Here is an 18584-nt window from a genome sequence, read left to right as displayed (position 1 = left end):
CATCATTTTGTTTGCTTGCGATGGATAGCATAAGCACTTGGGATGTGGAAGCATTATCGGTAGCAACCATATTAGTTTCTAGGTTTGTAAATGGATTAGTCAACACTGCTGAGGTATTTGAAGCCTTCAAAAGTTTTGAAACCTCAGATCAATGTGGACAATCTCTTGTAAAATTCTTCTTGTTACAGATCAAACATGGATAATGAGGAGGTTTCCTTGCCGCAGTAGGGTTTTCAGATGATTTTTCAGGAGTGGAGTTCTCCTGTTTCTTCTTATTATTTTTCCCTTTCTTCTTGCCCCGTGGTTGCTTTGGATTTTTTTTCCTTGTCAGATGACATGGCATTGATCTCCAAGGTAAGAGAATTGTCATTTGCATTTTGACTAGAAACAGCAAGAGCTTTACCAGATGGACTTCTTGTGGTTTGTGTGCTTGAGGAACTGATCACATCGTCACCGCCATGAGAGTCCCTACTCGATTTAGGAGGAGGTGGAAATGAAAAAGTTGGTCTAGGAGCATGAGGAATTTTGTCGTAGAGTGTGCCAGATTGTGTATAGATCAAATCTAAATATTGGGCACAAGCAATGACTTGCTCTTCAGTGACAACTCCTCCTTTCGCTACGTCCTCAGTGATAGATGGAAATAAGGACTTAATAAACCACTCAGCTAAAAGCTGATCAGGAACATATGTCTTTACCATTCGATGATGATGCTGCCACTCATAAATATGATCAGATATGTGAGTGATCAGATATGTGAGTGGACGTGGTCTGTTTAAAATTGGTAAGGTGTTCTGTCCCAGTTTTGTACCTGATGGGTAACTGAAAGTGGGTTAGAAAAGTGGTGGCAAGGATGGTGAAGTTATCAAACGAAGCTCTAGGAAATGCAATAGACCATTTCAATGCTGGACCAGTCAGCGTCCTCTAAAAAAGGAGAAGTCTAATCGAATCATCATTCAGAGTGTTAGATGAGCACCACAAATGAAAAGTCATTACGTGATTTGATGGATCTTCACCTAGATTTCCATTGAACTTAGGAATATCAGAGGGGAGTTTATGAGGAATCGCTGGCCATCAAGGGGCGTATGCAATTGGATCATTCGTTAGCCAGTTCAAATCTAGCAATTCTAGAGTCACTACAAAAGGCAACTGTTGATTCAGGTTGGGTGGAGCATACCCAGGATAAGATGGAATCACCTGAGCAATAGGTCTTTGCATACTAGCATAAAGCATCTGTTGCTGGTAACCTTGATAAGGTTGTTGGACATAACAAGTATAGTGTGGTTGTTGATAACTGGTTTGAAAATGCGGTTGTCCATAACCTACAAAGCCTTGTTGCCCAGGTCCTCGGTAGGCTTGATATTGACCAAATCTAGTTTGAGCTTGTAAACCGAGTCCAAACTGAGGTTGGGTTTGTTGGAATTGTGGTTGTTAGTATTGTGCCAGCCACGGTTGTTGGTCCATTTGCTGTTTCCCAATACCATAGGATTGACCAAGTTGTGGATTGACAATCCTTGTTGGTGCCTGAGTCGTTCCAGATAAAGAAGCACTAACCTGAGGTTGCGTTTGATCTGTAGAGACAAGTGGTTGTTGTATCACAACTTGAGAGACTTGAGTCTTCTGCCTCAAAACTTGAGGTTGCAAGGAAGAAGGAGAAAGTTGAGGTTGAGGCACAACAGGTTGTGCTTGTGCTTGCGACACAGTCATAATAGTAGGTGTAGTGGGAATATTCGACACAGGTCGGATCGGTTGCGTTGGATATACAACCCTTGGTTGTTCTGGAAGCATTGGTATCCAACCACTAGATGTAATTCCAGCTTGACTTGAATATTGTTGGAAACTCTCATATGGTTGTTCCCAGGAGGAAACAGTGAAAAGGCATACTGATCTCCATATGGCGGCAATCGAGTGTTTAAAGGATATATCGGTCTTTGAAAACTGGTTTGCCCAAATTGATATTGGCATGCAAGATTAAATTACTGAGTTTCAACATAACAAAGACTAGATGGGACTCCGAATGAATAAACAGGAGCAGACCATGGTGCCGAAGCAGCCCCTGAATGGACTCCAGCTAGTGATTGATAACCAGCTGGAACAGATGGTGTACCATATAAATATGACTTAGGTGTACCAGAAAACATTATAGGAATAGCAGCAGGAGGTTCCGTCGCAGCTGTATCAGATGACACATTCCTAGATGTTGATGGTTGCTCAGACATGTTTAGTCTATCCAAAAGCTCTCCAAGCGATTCGATAGGAACTTGCGATGAAGGAGGATTAAAAGAACCAAACTCAGGAGTAGAAGGATACAAATGAATCCCAGTTCCAAAATGAAACGAGGTACTAGATGGGGAATCCTCTGCTATCTCCTCTATAGCAATCAGACCAGGTGGAAGAGGTAGACCGTCAGGTCTGTAAAAGATTTCTGGAGCCGAAGAAGGTATAGCTTCTGCAGTGATAGGTACTGGAGGGGTGACACCTTCTGAATACTGAAACTCAATGTCCAGATGTTCAGGTAAATGAACTTCAGTCTCAAAGGGAGGTTCTTGAACAACTACTGGTTCAAATGTAGCCTCGGTTTGAACTGAGATGGGTTCTGGATCAACTCTAGATGGAGTTGTTTCAGGTATAGAAGTGTTTATCGTTGCACTAGGATCAGTTCCAATGTCCTCTTGTAACTGCAGAACTTCTTCTCTGAAGGCAGATGTACCAGAAATAATCAAAGTAACTGGAGTCTCTGACGATGTTGAAACAAAAGTTTCAAATAAACCAGATGAATTTGACTCAGTTAAACAAGACTGGTTTTTCTAGATTGGCTTCGCTTCTGGAGGCAAAGACGGTTGAATCGCTAGTCTCCGTGAACGACAGGGTTTTGATTGCCTTTCTTCCACGATTGTGGATTATTTGATCAACTCAAAATTAAGGGGAAAATGATGTTATTCCGAATTCAGTTAATTTTAATGACGCTTGGACACAACTTTTCTTTCTCAGTTTTTAAGAGTCGAGAAAAAGATAAAGATGACTCTAGTCTCCTTCGATTTTTAATGAGCTTGAAAGGACAAGTGCTCAGATGGACCTTTTCTTTTAAAGAGTCAAAAAGGAACAAAAGTGACTACTCTAGAAAATCTAGACAGAGGGATTACCAACCAATCGCAAAACTACAATATACACCTTGGTGATAAATTAAAAAGAAATTACCAAGGACTTATGTACGGCAGTCAATCTTCCCGAATGCTGTGTTCAGTGCATTCCGATCAATAAGGCGACAGACTCAGTTTCCTATGGATAAAGGATTTAAACCTATTGTGGTCTCCCAATATATACATGATGGTACGGGGAGCAAAAGTCCCTGCTAAAACTTGTCATATAAAGGAGGAGGAATCACCCAACCTTCAATGAAAATGATAGCCACTAGTTTTAACGACGCCGAAACACGTCACGAGCCTATACCTCTAGATATGTTGCGTTAAGTTCCAAAGCATTGTTAGGTTCATTGAAATTCATTTTAAAGTTAATCTTGTTTAGATTTTTCCTTTCAATGGTTCATCGCGTGATGATGATCTGAAATTCCTAAGATGCAATCTATAATGATAAACAATCTTTGTTTATTTGAGCAATGAAAATCCTAGCTAGTAGGGAAAGAAGATAATAGTGCTTTTAAGCAATGAGCAAAGAGCACACACTAGTGCATTTCCCTAAATCATCTTTTCGCACACAAACCAAAAATGCTAAATGCAAATTCATGTATTTGTTTTCACTCTCCTTAATGTGAAAGATGCAAAAAGGAAAACTAGATGCATCAAAGATCTGAAATATTTCACTCAAAATGACATTTTCGACAATTTCTTCTTCAAAAGAGAAAGGAAGACTCCAAAATGACACTTTCAATTTTGAACAAAAATTATTTTGACACTTTGAATGTAAACAAATCAAATCAAATTCATCAAGAAAAGTTCAATCGATTATCAAGGGAAGGAAGAATTCACAACACTTCTCTTTTCGACAAAAAACGACAATTATGACACTTTTTGTACCAAAGCGACAAATCGACTAAAACAACTTTTCGACAAAGGATTGTAAATGATGAACAAATACACAAAAAAAATTCACTAATCCTAATGTAATTGAGGCTAATCTAAGTGATGCAAGTAAGCTTCAGTAAAGAGGCACTGTTCATTTGCAGCAAAACAACCAAACAAAACTGAAAATAGGTCAAAAACCCTCAATTTCTAGATGGAAAAAGAGTTCAGTCAATAATCGTACCTAGGCTTCATAGAAATTGAGACACGTCACACTTACTGCACTCAGGAGGTGCTATGCATACTGAGTCACAGTGGAAGACAGTGCGATGGTCCAGGGAGCGCAACCGAAATGGGTTTTGGCTCAAATGTGGAGCTGTTTTCAATGAATTAAGTTGGGTTTTGATGAACAAAGATAAGAAAAGTATGATGTAATGTATTGAGAGGTTACTGAGCTACAAAAAGAGTATCTAAATGTGCTTGCAAGTCAAATTTTTAATTCATAAACCGAACCAGAGATTGACTGAAGCATCATTCATCTACTATGCAATTTCAAAGCAAGAGCAGTTTGAAAGCTACTTGGATGACTTCAGACTCTGTATATAATTTATCAAATTTAAAATAAAACAAACAATAACAACAAAAAAACATCTATTCATTCCCCAGTGGAGTCGCCAATTTGTTTATGAGAAAAACTAGAAACAATAGTTTAAAGCAATTCAATGATTTCTTCTGTGTAACAGATAAGAGAAAGATAATGGAACCAACCTGGAACTTCCGCTTAATCCCTCGCTTGATCTCCCTCTCCTTTGGCAGATCCTACAACTCCTCCCCATACTTAACATGCTTGGAGAGTACCTGCACAAGTACAACAACAAAGAACTATCAAAGCATCGTGATATATTACAACATAAACATTACAGAATCAGATATATAATGAACAAATGATAGCATTCACAATTGCAAAATCATATGGGAGAAAACTTGAAGAGATTTATTAGTAGAAAGAAGAATTACAACCCAGTTGTTTGATCCAACATCATCCTCCCAGCTTCAATCCTTCTTCACCTCATGAAATAGCAAGATCATTACAACAAGAATACAATGCTCTCTCCTCAAACTATCAACACACACTTGGAATTCACAACATTCCAGCCTCCTGATCTCTTGGATTGGAGATCCATTTATAGATGTTTGCAAGGGTGTGAGTCATCCATGGGGTTTGATTAGTGTCATTCCACTTGTTATAATTGGTTCCACAAGAGAAGGGATAACAGATGGTTTTAGATCCCTTATTCATCCTTGGGAAAATTCAGATAGGCAAGTGGCATAGGAGAAGTTTCTAGAAGATTCCATGAGCAACCACTTAGCAAATTGCCTGGACATTTGTCCATCCTCGCCCATCACACCCAATAGAAGGCCTAAATAGTATGCATCACACCTTGGCAGTGTACCACTCAGTATGCATCACACTTTGCCAATGGAGCAGTCAGTATGGTTCAATTTAGGCAATTTCTGGATGGTTTCTCAGATGGAAATTTCGGGGAATGATGTATTCAGATGACTATGTTCCTTTAGGGTATGAAACAACTCTTTTAGGGGTTGATGAGCCCTAATACATCGACATATAAGTTTGGGGTTGATGTGCCCAAATATGTCTATAACAATGTTTATCAGCCAAATAGACCTTCGGCTCTGCTACTAGTTGTTAGACAATTATAGAGCAATGGAACACATAAAATATATTGCACAAATATAAACATAGAAAACACATAAAACAAGAGAGACACAAATATATGTGGTTCACCCAATTTGGGTTACGTTCAAGGAGAAATAGCCCGTACTTCATTTTATATTATCCAACAAACTAAAGTGATACAACCTATAGGAGATCCGTTGCAATTCCCTCTTCTCTCTCGCTCAATCTCCTCTCTCTTTCTCACTCAGAATACATATCTACATAGACGCAATACAATTCCCTCATATATAGCGAAGGGTTGCCTTCTAGGAAAAAAAATCCTAAATTAAACATAACTTCTACCATCAAATCTCTACCTAATGAACGACCCAGATTGACTACGAAATTACAACATTTTACAAGGCAAGTTTACATATATTTTTAGCTTCGGGGACACTGCCCCTGATCCCCCACCGGGGGGGGATCCTAAAGATTGCTACCGCCCACCCCAGACCCCCCTTGTAGTGCAAATATTATGGGCGGTGTTGCCACCACATTATGAACTGGGGTCCAATGCAGTGATACCTCTGAATAAAGAATATAATCAATCTCCACACCCAACAATTTTATCTTGTGAATCCAGGTGAAGACAATGCCAATGCTTGATGGGCCACTATATCCATTTTCCATTCGTATTGATGAATTAAATAATGAGGAAATTTAGCTACGACTTAACTATATTTGAAGGCTTTCAACAATTGTTCGTGCTCTAGGTGAAGAGAGAACCATCAAGGAATTAATCCCCTTTCTGAGTGGAAACAATGATGATGATGATGATGATGACGAGGTTTTGCTTACCATGGCAGAAGAATTGGGAGTTTTCATTATGTATGTTTGGAGGGTGGATTATGCCCATGTTTTGTTGTGTCCTCTAGAAACTCTTTGTACAATTGAGGAAACCTGTGTGAGGGATAAGGTTGTGGAATCATTATGTCAGATTGGATCACAAATGAAGGAAAATGATCTAGTGGATTGGCTCATTCCACTTGTGAAGATAGATATTTTATTTGCAATTTTATGGTTTCTATATCATATTTCAGATTTAACATCATATCTATACTCTCTTTTTGTTTATTTGTGCTAGTGTGGTTATGCTGAATATATATGTATATTGTAGTTTGGCTTGTTTTAAACCTACAAGTGTATCATGGGTTTATTGCACCATAATCTCTCTCTCTCTCATTTATTTTATGGAATTTTGCTGTGGACTTGATTTATATCTTATTGTCATGTTGTGTAATGTATTTTTTTAGCTCCTTCTATACACTATGATGATCTTTGTATCTAGCATAGATTTATCTTAACCCAGATCTCTTAAGAAATGAGATAGATATGCTTGGATATATTTTCAAATGATAATAGGAATTTAAAAAGAGTTGTTGATATCATGGATCAATCCAGAGGGGGCTAGATCTCTTGGATTCTAGTTCACTGCTGTCATTGGGGACATGATTTTATTTCTATCACCAATCAATCAGTTTACACTCTCCAGTATGTAGTGTGTTATGATCCTTGACTCTATGGATATTGATTCGATGAAATGAAGAGTGGAAAGAATCATAGTATGAACTCCTTGCTAGTATCACCCTCTTTCCAAATGGCTTGGGTGTTTTTCTATTCCTTGACGGTTTTGATGTTGGACAACATCTCAAGCACCAAGTCCCATTGTTATTATCGTCATCAAGTTTTCATCACAAGGCTTATGCTAGGATGGAAATTGTCTTGCTAGTTTCATCCATGATTTCCATGTTCGTCTTCACCATGTATGCTATCATGTTGTTAGCTGGAAATTTCAAATCTTTGGCAGCTTTGAAAATTGATGTATGACTCTTGCTATTCTTTGGATTGGTGGTGAGAAAATAGAGGCCCCCTCCATGTATCCTTGTCCAACCACTTCCATTTTGTTGCATGTTTTCCTTCTATACTCTTAAAGTTTTATTGTTGTTGATGATAGGAGACATATGTAGTGATGTGGCCTTACACCCTTTTTAAGTTTATGAAGTTGGTGTTTTGTCCTTTTTTCCTTTAGATACAAGATTTTTCCTTTTGAGGACAACAAACTATTTTCTCTTGCTAGAGCAAGTCAATCTCCTCTTGCTTGCCCAAACTTGCTTGACATATTTTCTAGCTTGTTTCCTAGGTTGGTCCCAACATCTATTCACATGTTTAGCCATCAAGACTTTATGGGTGGAACTGGTGGTCAATTTTCGGGGGTGGGGATATTAAATATATAAAAGGTTCTAGTAGGTTAGCTCTCAACAAAGGAGAATGAGATCCATTGTTCCAACATAGTTTCCTTTTCAAAGTGAAGGAAGGTGGGGTTCTCGCTGGAAGAAAATCCATATTAAAGATCATTTTCCCTCCTTAATGCTTTCATTACAACCCTCCCCGCAAAAATTCTCAATACAAGTAAACAATTTATGGCTAGGTATGGTTTTTTACAACAGAAAAATAGGTCTTTCAATTTTTGTTAGTTTTCTTACCTTGTCTCTCTTTGGTAATGATTCTATTCCTCTAAAATTCTATGAGATAATATTAATTGCTTACATAATTTATAATTCTAACAAATCACTGTAGCAAATGGTTGATTGGTTTCTCATGGTTGTATCCTTCCTATTTTTTCTTTCGAACATATTTTGTATGCTTTCTTTTGGGCTTCCTAGGGTATTTTTTTGGAGTGATGATTAGCCACCCTTTAATAGGTTGGAGGTTATGATGTTGAGGGTATCTGGTTCTTCATACGATCCCATGTTCCATATCCTCCATTTCTTTTCCATCGAGAGTATTTTGGTCAGTGTTACCCTTTGAAGGAGAGGATTTTAAGCGGTCTTGCATAGTATGTTTTTTTCCTACCAATATTCTTCCCTCTTCAGGATATGGTGGAGGCCTTTCCTTTGATATTTTAATGTGTGTCGTGATGAATTCATCTTCCTAGGTTTCTTGTATGTTGGGATTTGTTAAGGATATTTTCTTATTGAGTTCCCTTTGGTTTCTTGTAATGTTGGATTTGCTGAGGACATTTTCTTCATGAGTCCCCCTGAGATTGATTTCTACTCTGAGGGTTGAAAATTTATTCAGGTTTCTATAGTTTGATGCAAAATTCCCATACTTGTGGCATCAGTCGTACTTGAAAGGAACTTGTTAGGAGTCCATATTTTGGACATGGACCCCATTTATTCATTATGTTCAGAGTTCACAGACTAATTTTTTAGGACCTTTAGGTAGAGGCCATTGTATATAATGAACCGATAACGCCATTGTAGGATTTTGTCCCTGTCTTTCTTGGTTTCAAACCTAGAGGAGTACAACACTTCATTATAACAATATAGAAGAATATATTCTTGAATAAGTGTAGACCATTCATTCATGTTTCCATCCTTCCAGACATTTGGGTCTCCAGAAGGTTCCATTGAATTTCCTTATTTCCATATAGCACTTGGAGTATTGGGATTATTTTTCTATACTTGAAAAATATGGACGAAGTTCCTTTCTCATGCTATTGATTTTCTAGGAGACTTGAAGACCATAATAAACTGAGAAAAATGGCGAGGTTGTTAATCCCCTCCTGTAGGGGACATAAAAGTTGAAGTGAAACCCTACCAGAGTGTTTCCATTCTCTTTTGAAAAAATATATTAACATGTGTTGACATGCAACATTTTTAAGTAATTTTATCCATACCCTATTCCACTAGATGTGGATAAAATTAGATTTATTTTTCCATTTCTTTACTTAAGTTTAAATATGAGTGTGGTCTTTCATGATAAGCTATAATTAAATTAATGTGTAGTGATTTGACTTTATAGTCCAATGACAACCTGTTTATTCCATTCCCTCCCAACACATGATTATGTGCGTCGTAGTGAAAACCTGGGAATTCCTTTCCCTTTAGATGTTGGTAATGGCACATGTGCATTCTAATTTTACCTCCTAAAATGTGATGGTATTGCTTGAATTGTAGATGTGTGATGCTAGTATGGGTTGAAATATGGAACTATCTAGGTTATATAATGGAAATATTTAGGTGAGGAACTTATCTTCTCTATTATTTAGGATATGATGATAAATAAACTCATATGAATATATCACTGAAATATTAAATTCACAGTAATTAAACCTACAAACTAAAACCCTGGATAACTAGAAATTTAAGAACTCTCAAATTGTTTTAGTTATGCTAGATATACAAATCCACGTCTAACTAAAAACTATAACAGTGGGTAATAATGCTTAGACCCTAACTCAATAATTTATTTACCAATATATAACCATTTTATGTCTTCACTAGTCTACTATGTGTGCCATGAAGGTCTACATATTATTACAGAAGTTTCTACTGTAGATTCCACTCATCACATTCCACCACAAAATAGCCATTGTAGAAATTCCCATTATAGATCAACAGATTATGCAATATACTAAAACACAATACAATATCTACTTCTACAACAATTTGCGGAAGCTTAATCAATTTGAGAACGATCAATGAGAACATATATAACTAAGAATGAGAAGCAATCACACATAACACAGAAGAAATAACCCGGGGAAAGCCTCAGCCTAAAACTCCAACTCTGTATTATCATACAAGTGGAAATATAGTCCGGATTACAAAAAGAATCAACTCACAAGATATCATGTTCTCTCTGCAATCCCTCTGCTGCTCCTAGACAGTCAAAGGCCACTCTCAAACCTTCTCCTCTACCCTCCAAGCCTCCTATTTCTTTGCGCAATTTTCCTTGGGGTCTAGTGCAGCCACTTGTGTGAATTGGCCTCTTCACAAACTCACTGACCTCTGATCCAACTACACAATCCTGAAGGAGATAAATCCTTCTCCATGGATGAGCTTCCTTTATAGGAAAATCCATCCAATTGATAGTACATTGTCCCTCCTCTGATCTCAACTGGGTCTCTGTCTGAACTGACATGCATGAGTTATTCATGAGAGAATATTTAGTTATCTGAAGTGCAACAGTTATATGCAAGCATGCATTAACTAACTGAACTCACATTAATTTAAACAAACTATTTAAATCAATCTAACTGGACTTGACTCAGTTAACAAGGCCAACTAATTACAACTCAAATTAGAACTCATCCTTATCTCTTTAACTGATGGATAAATTCCTCAATTAATAGAGAAACTATTGCATGTCCTTGCATAGACTTCATGTTTTACTTTTCACAACTAATTAACTCATGGTGAATTAATTAATTTATTTTCAAAATTCGAATTTTACTTCCTATTTTAGTCCAGGGACTGACTAAAAATAGGAATCCATCCCAAACTGCTAAAAAAGAATGCTATTTTTAGCACTTCCATTTTTCATTCCCTATTGCTCAATCCAGCATTGGTACCCAAACTTCTATTTATAGCAGTGTTATTTTTAGCATTTCGTGTTGCCATTTTCAACATTCCCTCTTAACAAGAAAGGTATTCAACTCAAACCCGATCCTGTACCTTTGGAATGTTCTGCATGAAACACTTCTACCAAGTGTGGTTGCTCCAGCAACTCTAGAAACAAAAAAAAAAACTCCCCACTGACCTCTCTGTTGGGCTAGAAACATACTCTGATGTTGAAGCTCTACCTGCTGCTCACAAGTGCTCCCTCTCTGACCTCTGAGTTGCTACAACACTCCATGCATCTCGCACTGTTGAACACCTCTTTGTGCCATCCTGCACTGGTGCAACACTCCTGTGCCTCTCGCATTGTTGCAGCCTACTAGCTCTGCATTGTCTTGGGATTCCTGCATTGTAGCTCTATCTACCGCTCCATCTACATCTGCCTCTACCCACTCAGCCAGTCCTACTACTCCTTGTTGGGGCTCCCATAGCAGGGTCTAATCAAAGATATTGGGTACCTCAATGATCCTACCCCTATTCCAGCCTTCTTGGGACTGTCACTCTACATCTCCCCACCTCCTATCTGGAGGTATGGATGCATGTGATCCCTCTGCCCACCTGGCTTGAAATTTCCCCCCACTGGAGGTCTCTGCATGAGTGGATGCCTCCACTCTATCTCCTCTCGGCTTCCCCAGTTGTGGCTGCTCCACAACCTCTTGAAGTTGCTTCACCAATCGTGGCTCCTCCACAATCGTCTAACACTTCTCCTGTGGCTACATGTTGAGAGGTAATGTACTCTCCCTCTCAACCACCAAGTCTCCATTAGTTGCCTTACTCCTCAAGGCTTTGCATGCATCTTGAACCTCAAGAGCATATAGGTTCTTGACCCATGAACCGATCTGCTTCACCTGTCTAGTGATGATGTGTCTAAGGAAAATCTTTCCCTTACTGAAGACTACATCGTAGCCTTTGTCTTCCAGCATCATGATCGACACCAAATTTCTCTTCAGTCCTGGTACATACTTGACATCGGTCAAGGTAATGCGAGCTCCATCCTCCCTCTGAAAAACAACCGTGCCTACACCTGAGACACTATACTTTTCATCATTACCCATCTCTATGAGTATTTGGAGATATTTCTCCTCCAAAGTATTGAACAAACTCTTGTTGCTGGTCATGTGGAAAGAAGCTCCACTGTCAAGAAACCAACCACTTCCCACTATGGATGAAACCATGCATACGAACAGTGTGAAATGCAACTCGAACTGCGAGGCCAGTGCCTCACCTTCTTATCCTTCCACGGATCCCTTCTTGGATTTCCTCAGTGGACAATTTGTAGCAAAATGGCCCACCTCATGACAACGAAAGCATCGCACTTTTGATTTGTCAAACTTCTTCCCACCTTGGGAAGAACTGGATTGGGAAAGAGAATCCTTCTCCTTCCCCTTCTTTGCCTTACTTGCTAAGGCACAGTTTTCTTCATCCTCCATGGGTGAAGAACCATCTCCGGTGTTTCTTCTTATCTCCTCCTACATCAGATCCGACCAAAGTCGTTCCCAATCTAGCAGTTTCTCTCTTCCATTAATCGAGTCCTAGTAGCTATGCCAGCTCTTAGGAAGACCGAGGAGTGCAAGACTCATCATGTCATCATCAGCTGTCATGATCCCTACACTTCCAAGCCCATCCCTGCATGTGGTGAGCTTGTTCAGATACCTAGAGATTGTTTCGCCCTTTTCACACTTAATCTTCTGAAGCTTGTCCTTCAGCACCAGCTTCCTCTAATCACTGCTATTCTGATATAGATATTTCAATGTTTTCCACATTGAAAATGGTGTCTCCTTCCCATGGAGACTTGAGACTATGTGGTCTCGAACTCCCTCCAGAAGAATCTTCCTTGCTCTAGCCACACATTTCCTCCATTCCGCCAATTCAGTAGCATTAGTCGGCTTGGGGACTTCTTGATCAATGCAGTCCTTTAGACCATTATCCTCTAATACTACCTCCATGTGATCCTTCCAGGCTATATAATTCGAACTGCCATCAAGGGCATATTCCAGTCTTAAACCATTGAATGCCATAGGTGGAAATTAGATGTGATAAGAACTCCATTTCTATATTCAGGAATCACAAACTTCGAACTTCTCCCTTCTTGTATACTGTTCTTCCTTGATCACCTTTGCTCTGATACCATGTAGAATTTTTCTACAAAACCTCACTCTGATACCATGTAGAAATTCCCACTGTAGATCAACAGATTATGCAATATACTAAAACACAATACAAGATCTACTTCTACAACACTTTGCGGAAGCTTAATCAATTTGAGCACGATCAATGAGAACACATATAACTGAGAATGAGAAGCAATCACACATAACATAGAAGAAATAACCCGGGGAAAGCCTTAGCCTAAAACCCCAACTCTGTATTATCATACAAGTGGAAATATAGTCCGGATTACAAAAAGAATCAGCTCACAAGCTATCCTGTTCTCTCTGCAATCCCTCTGCTGCTCATAGACAGTCAAAGGCCTCTCTCAAACCTTCTCCTTTGCCCTCCAAGCCTCCTATTTCTTTGCACAATTTTCCTTGGGGTCCAGTGCAGCCACTTGTGTGAATTGGCCTCTTCACACACTCACTAACCTCTGATCCAACTGCACAATCCTGAATGATATAAATCCTTCTCCATGGATGAGCTTCCTTTATAGGAAAAATCCATCCAACTGATAGTACATTGTCCCTCCTCTGATCTCAACTGGGTCTCTGTCTGAACTGACATGCATGAGTTATTCATGAGAGAATATTCAGTTATCTGAAGTGCAGCAGTTATATGCAAGCATGCATTAACTAACTGAACTCACATTAATTTAAACAAACTATTTAAATCAATCTAACTGGACTTGACTCAGTTAACTGAGCCAACTAATTACAACTCAAATTAGAACTCATCCTTATCTCTTTAACTGATGGATAAATTCCTCAATTAATAGAGAAACTGTTGCATGTCCTCACATAGACTTCATGTTTGATTTTTCACAACTAATTAACTCATGGTGAATTAATTAATTTATTTTCAAACAACTGTTAAGTTCAAATTCGAATTTTACTTCCTATTTTAGTCCAGGGACTAACTAAAAATAGGAATCCATCCCAAACTGCTAAAAATAGAATTCTATTTTTAGCACTTCCATTTTTCATTCCCTGTTGCTCAATCCAGCACTGGTACCCAAACTGCGATTTATAGCAGTGTTATTTTTAGCACTTCTATTTTTAGCATTTCTTGTTTCCATTTTCAACAGGCATCATGGTTGCACCTCCTCCACTTTGATCATGATTGTATGGATCTTCAAAACATGTAAACTCTAACACTCCCTCTTGGTGAGGACCACACTTATATGATAATATCAAAATGTATTACCCCCCTTCATGTTATCATATGAAAATCGTACACTCATCTGTATGCATTAAGAGACACACAAATTCAGTGTTCAACACATACACAGGTGACATTTTCAGCAGGAAACACCATGAAGGCCAAAAATCAAAATATTTCGTAAGGTTCAAGTTAAAAAATTAAATTGCGTGGGTGCACCATTACCAGAAATAAACAGTCAGGGACTATTATTTGATAGTCATGTGGTTGCAAAAAATTCCAGTCAACACGTTGGGTCACAGACTTGCTTGAGAAGAATTTCAAATATTGATATGATGGGATGAAAAATTTGAGCCTTGAGCCCCAAGAAGCCTTAAATGCAAGGAATTGGTAGCTCTCATCTCATTTATGAGGTGAACCACCACATTGATGATCCAAGGGGAGGAGGAGTGTCCAAGAAACTCTATAAATACAAGTTCTAGGAGAGCTAAGAAACAAGAAGAAGCAAAGCATTATCATGTTGCCAAAATGCTCCCTAGAAATCAAGCATTTCATTGAGAAGAGGATTTCATCATTGAGAGAGTCTTCATACTTCTTTGAGAGGGTGAGGGATATTGCAAGGAGATTGAGGAAAGGAACTTCCTTGTTGGGGAGTTTTTAGCACCATAGTTCAAACAATTCTCTCCAAGTGTATTTTATTCATCTATTTTATATCTTCTACATTCAACAGTCAATAAAGGGAACCCTTTTCCATTACTTTGTTGATGTGTTTGCTTCATTAAGCATTTTTCATGTGTTTATTTCTTATTTTTTAGTTTATGTTTATGTATGCATTATTTTCATTGCTTATAGTACTTTGTTTACTCATGTTTTTCCACTAAAAACAACCAATTTCTTGTGTTTTCCTTGTAGGGAATAACCAACTCCAAGGAATGTGTATTTGGTACTCCATAGAAACAAACACACTACCACAAGATGGCGACTCTAGTGGGGATGGCTGGAATTGGTTCCTGATTTTGAGGGGTGTTTCATGAGCTCATCATGCACACCAAGGTTGTTGGGCTTTCAGGGGAGGCCTCCAGCAAAGGTGGGTCTCCACGGTATGTACCGAGGAGTGTTGTTGGCTTAAATAGCCCTGGTTCATGTTCAGTAAAGGTTGTGATCAACTCTGGGGAAGATCCTATGAAAGGTAACACACCATCAGGGGTGTTGGATGTCTTTTTCTCGTAGTATGTGAGTTGGTCAATTGTAATGATTTTCCCATCATGAGGGAACATCATAATCCTAAATATTAAAGATGCAATTTCATTCATGGCATACATGTAGCTGCGACCAAGAAGGATATTGTAATCCATATGGGCATCCAGGACTTATATGTATATGAAAACAGTTTTATTGGCGAGCTCCATTGGAACGTCATGGAATAGGCCTACGGGAGCCAAGAGGCACCCATCGTATGCTCTGAGGATGATGGGTGATGATTTGAGCTTAGGAGATCCCAACTTCTACCAAACTGTTTTGTACATGATACATGTGGATTCTCCCTCATCAACTATGCAACGATGGATGTTAATGTTTTGAATAGTGACTAGAATTTGGAAGGGCTACTTGATCACTGTGTTGTGTGTCCTCAGACGTAAGAAATCTACCTATGTATGATGGCCTGAATGAGGTAGATATCTTTTTGGATGCATTTGAAAGGGAGGTACTACAAAAGCAGCGCTTGCAGGTGTTGGACTCAGCAGCGATATTGGCCACTAAGAAACCTTTGTCTGACATGAGCATTCAAGTCTTTCGCTTCTTGGTAATTAGTTACCATTATCAAGCACTATATAGGTCGGGTAGCCCCATATAGTACCGCACACACTGGACCTAAGTCGAACCCCCTCTGAATCAGGTCTCTAATGTGCTCATGTAGTCTTTTCTATGGGTTGATGAAGGATTTGAAGCACCCTGAAAAGTCAACTTATATGTTTCAAAATGTAACATGACCATGGTGGCTCATGGGATGCTGACCCCTAATGGTCCTAACCTAAACTATGAAATCTTTTATGGTCCCTGTGGGGAAATTTAGTTGGTTCAAGTTATGGTTTCTTTTAGGAGTCTTGCTTCACTTATGGTGTGAAAATGTAAGCTAAAATAAACTAAGTACAAAATCTCCTGAAACTGGATGCCCTTTGTACAAAGTTTAGAGAATCTTAGTGTGTGATGTGTAATGTGTGTGCAAGTGATAAAGTGAACATACAAAGTGTGAGAAGATGTGGATATGTGATGATCCTTTACAATATCCTCTACTTACACTAATTTTTTATTGTTCCTTGCATGAAAAGAAATAATATGTGGATAGTGGGCCACTTACTTCCTTCTTATTACACTATGTGTGCCTAAAGGGAGATGGAAAACTCAAGTGCTTTAAGACATCTTTCATATGAAAGCCCAAGATCATCTAAAAGACGCAAGGGAAGCAGGGGCTACTCCCTTTCTTTAGTAACACCCAAAACTAATGAAATAAAATGCTTTTGTTAGTAAACAAGATGTGTGGATAATGGGCCACCTACTCCTTTACTAATTACACTATGTGAGTTGTGAAAAATAGAAAAATAAATTGAAAAAGATGTGTGGATTATGGCCACTTAATTTTCCTCTTAATTAAGCTATGTGTGCAATTCAAATTGAAACTAAAGACTATGTTATTACTCTACTAATAATGATTAGTAAAGCAACTACAAAATCTGAACTAACTGGACAAAATATGCAAAGGTGAAGGCAATTCACTAAAGGTTTCCAATCACCCAGGAAAGAAAAATTACACTGGTTTTTTGTGCTCTCTGTAAATTGTGGAGGTTTTCTTATGCACAAGTGCATGAACCTCGCATTTGTCTGCGACAAAATTCATGCGATCGATGGAAAAAATTGAAAATCCAAGTTTCTCAGCCAAAAATAGGTTCAAGAGGGCTTGCAAAAATTTGAGAGAGGTGATAGAAGCACAATGGAGTGAAAATGCAGAGAGAGGGTCCTGCAAAAACAATCATTAGATTAAAGAAATGAAACTATCCAAAAAGCATGAAGAAAACAAAAAATTAGCCTCTAAGGATTAAATTTTTCTTTGTATCTACCCACACACCTGTTTCAATAGCAAGTGTGTGATCGCGTATCTATTCCTCAAATAGGCATGCAAAACCATACTAATTTTCCCTGTACAGTCTCACACCCACACCATTGTCATCCCCTTACCCGCAAGGATGTACGTCCCTTGGCCGCGAGTCTATTTCTCATGCAGATGTGAAGGCCATGTAATTTTTCCTCAAATAGTCATGTGCTCGCGTGCCTGTTACCCCCAAAGCCATGAGGTCCTTGGCATGAATACCTCATGACTTTTTTACCCACAGTCACGCGATCGCATGACTGTTCTAACTACACTTACACACCCCCATGCGATTATTTCATAATCGCTCACAGGGGGTTTTGGATTTTTCCCTAAAAACTCCCATACATACCATCGTGTACGACCTATACACCCTAAGCTAGAAAATTCACAAGGTTTGGGTAGTGACCTCTTAGCTGGCTATCCTCACGCACTACCCATGTGCACATGTTGACAACAATAGAAGAAAACAACTCGTGGACCTAGCTCTGCAGTCCATGTCAGCAAGTACAAATGATGTGGCATATGACCCACTTCACCCTATATATTGCCCTCTATGTCACCTTCTTGTGACCTGTTCAGGAGCTCAGGACCTCCTTTCACAAAATCATCATCGACAATAGGACCAGGACAATGTCATCTTCATCATGGTACCTTCAGTTCCATTTCAAGAACATACTCATTTTTGGTTCCATTTTACGTTTCAAAGTACCTATCAGGTGCAACTTTCCATGTTTTTTATTCATCTTGTTCAACACATTTTCAACTTACGTATGATTTCATTAAGATGTTTTCACTTGGGGTATTGGTTGTTGAAGTTGTAGGTTTTCTAGCAGTTTCTTAGAAGAATCAGTCCCTCAATGACTATCGACAATTAAGGTATGATTCTCCACTCAACATGATAGGATTCCCATAAAGATTTGCATATCCTAACATCATTTCCCTGAAATTCACCATAGGGTCCATCATCA

This window comes from Pinus tabuliformis, chromosome 5_2 (genome assembly GCF_031772625.1).
Source record: "Pinus tabuliformis cultivar Carrire ecotype Pingquan chromosome 5_2, CPIR1, whole genome shotgun sequence".
NCBI lineage: Eukaryota > Viridiplantae > Streptophyta > Pinopsida > Pinales > Pinaceae > Pinus > Pinus tabuliformis.
Note: the sequence above shows the minus strand (reverse complement) of the source record.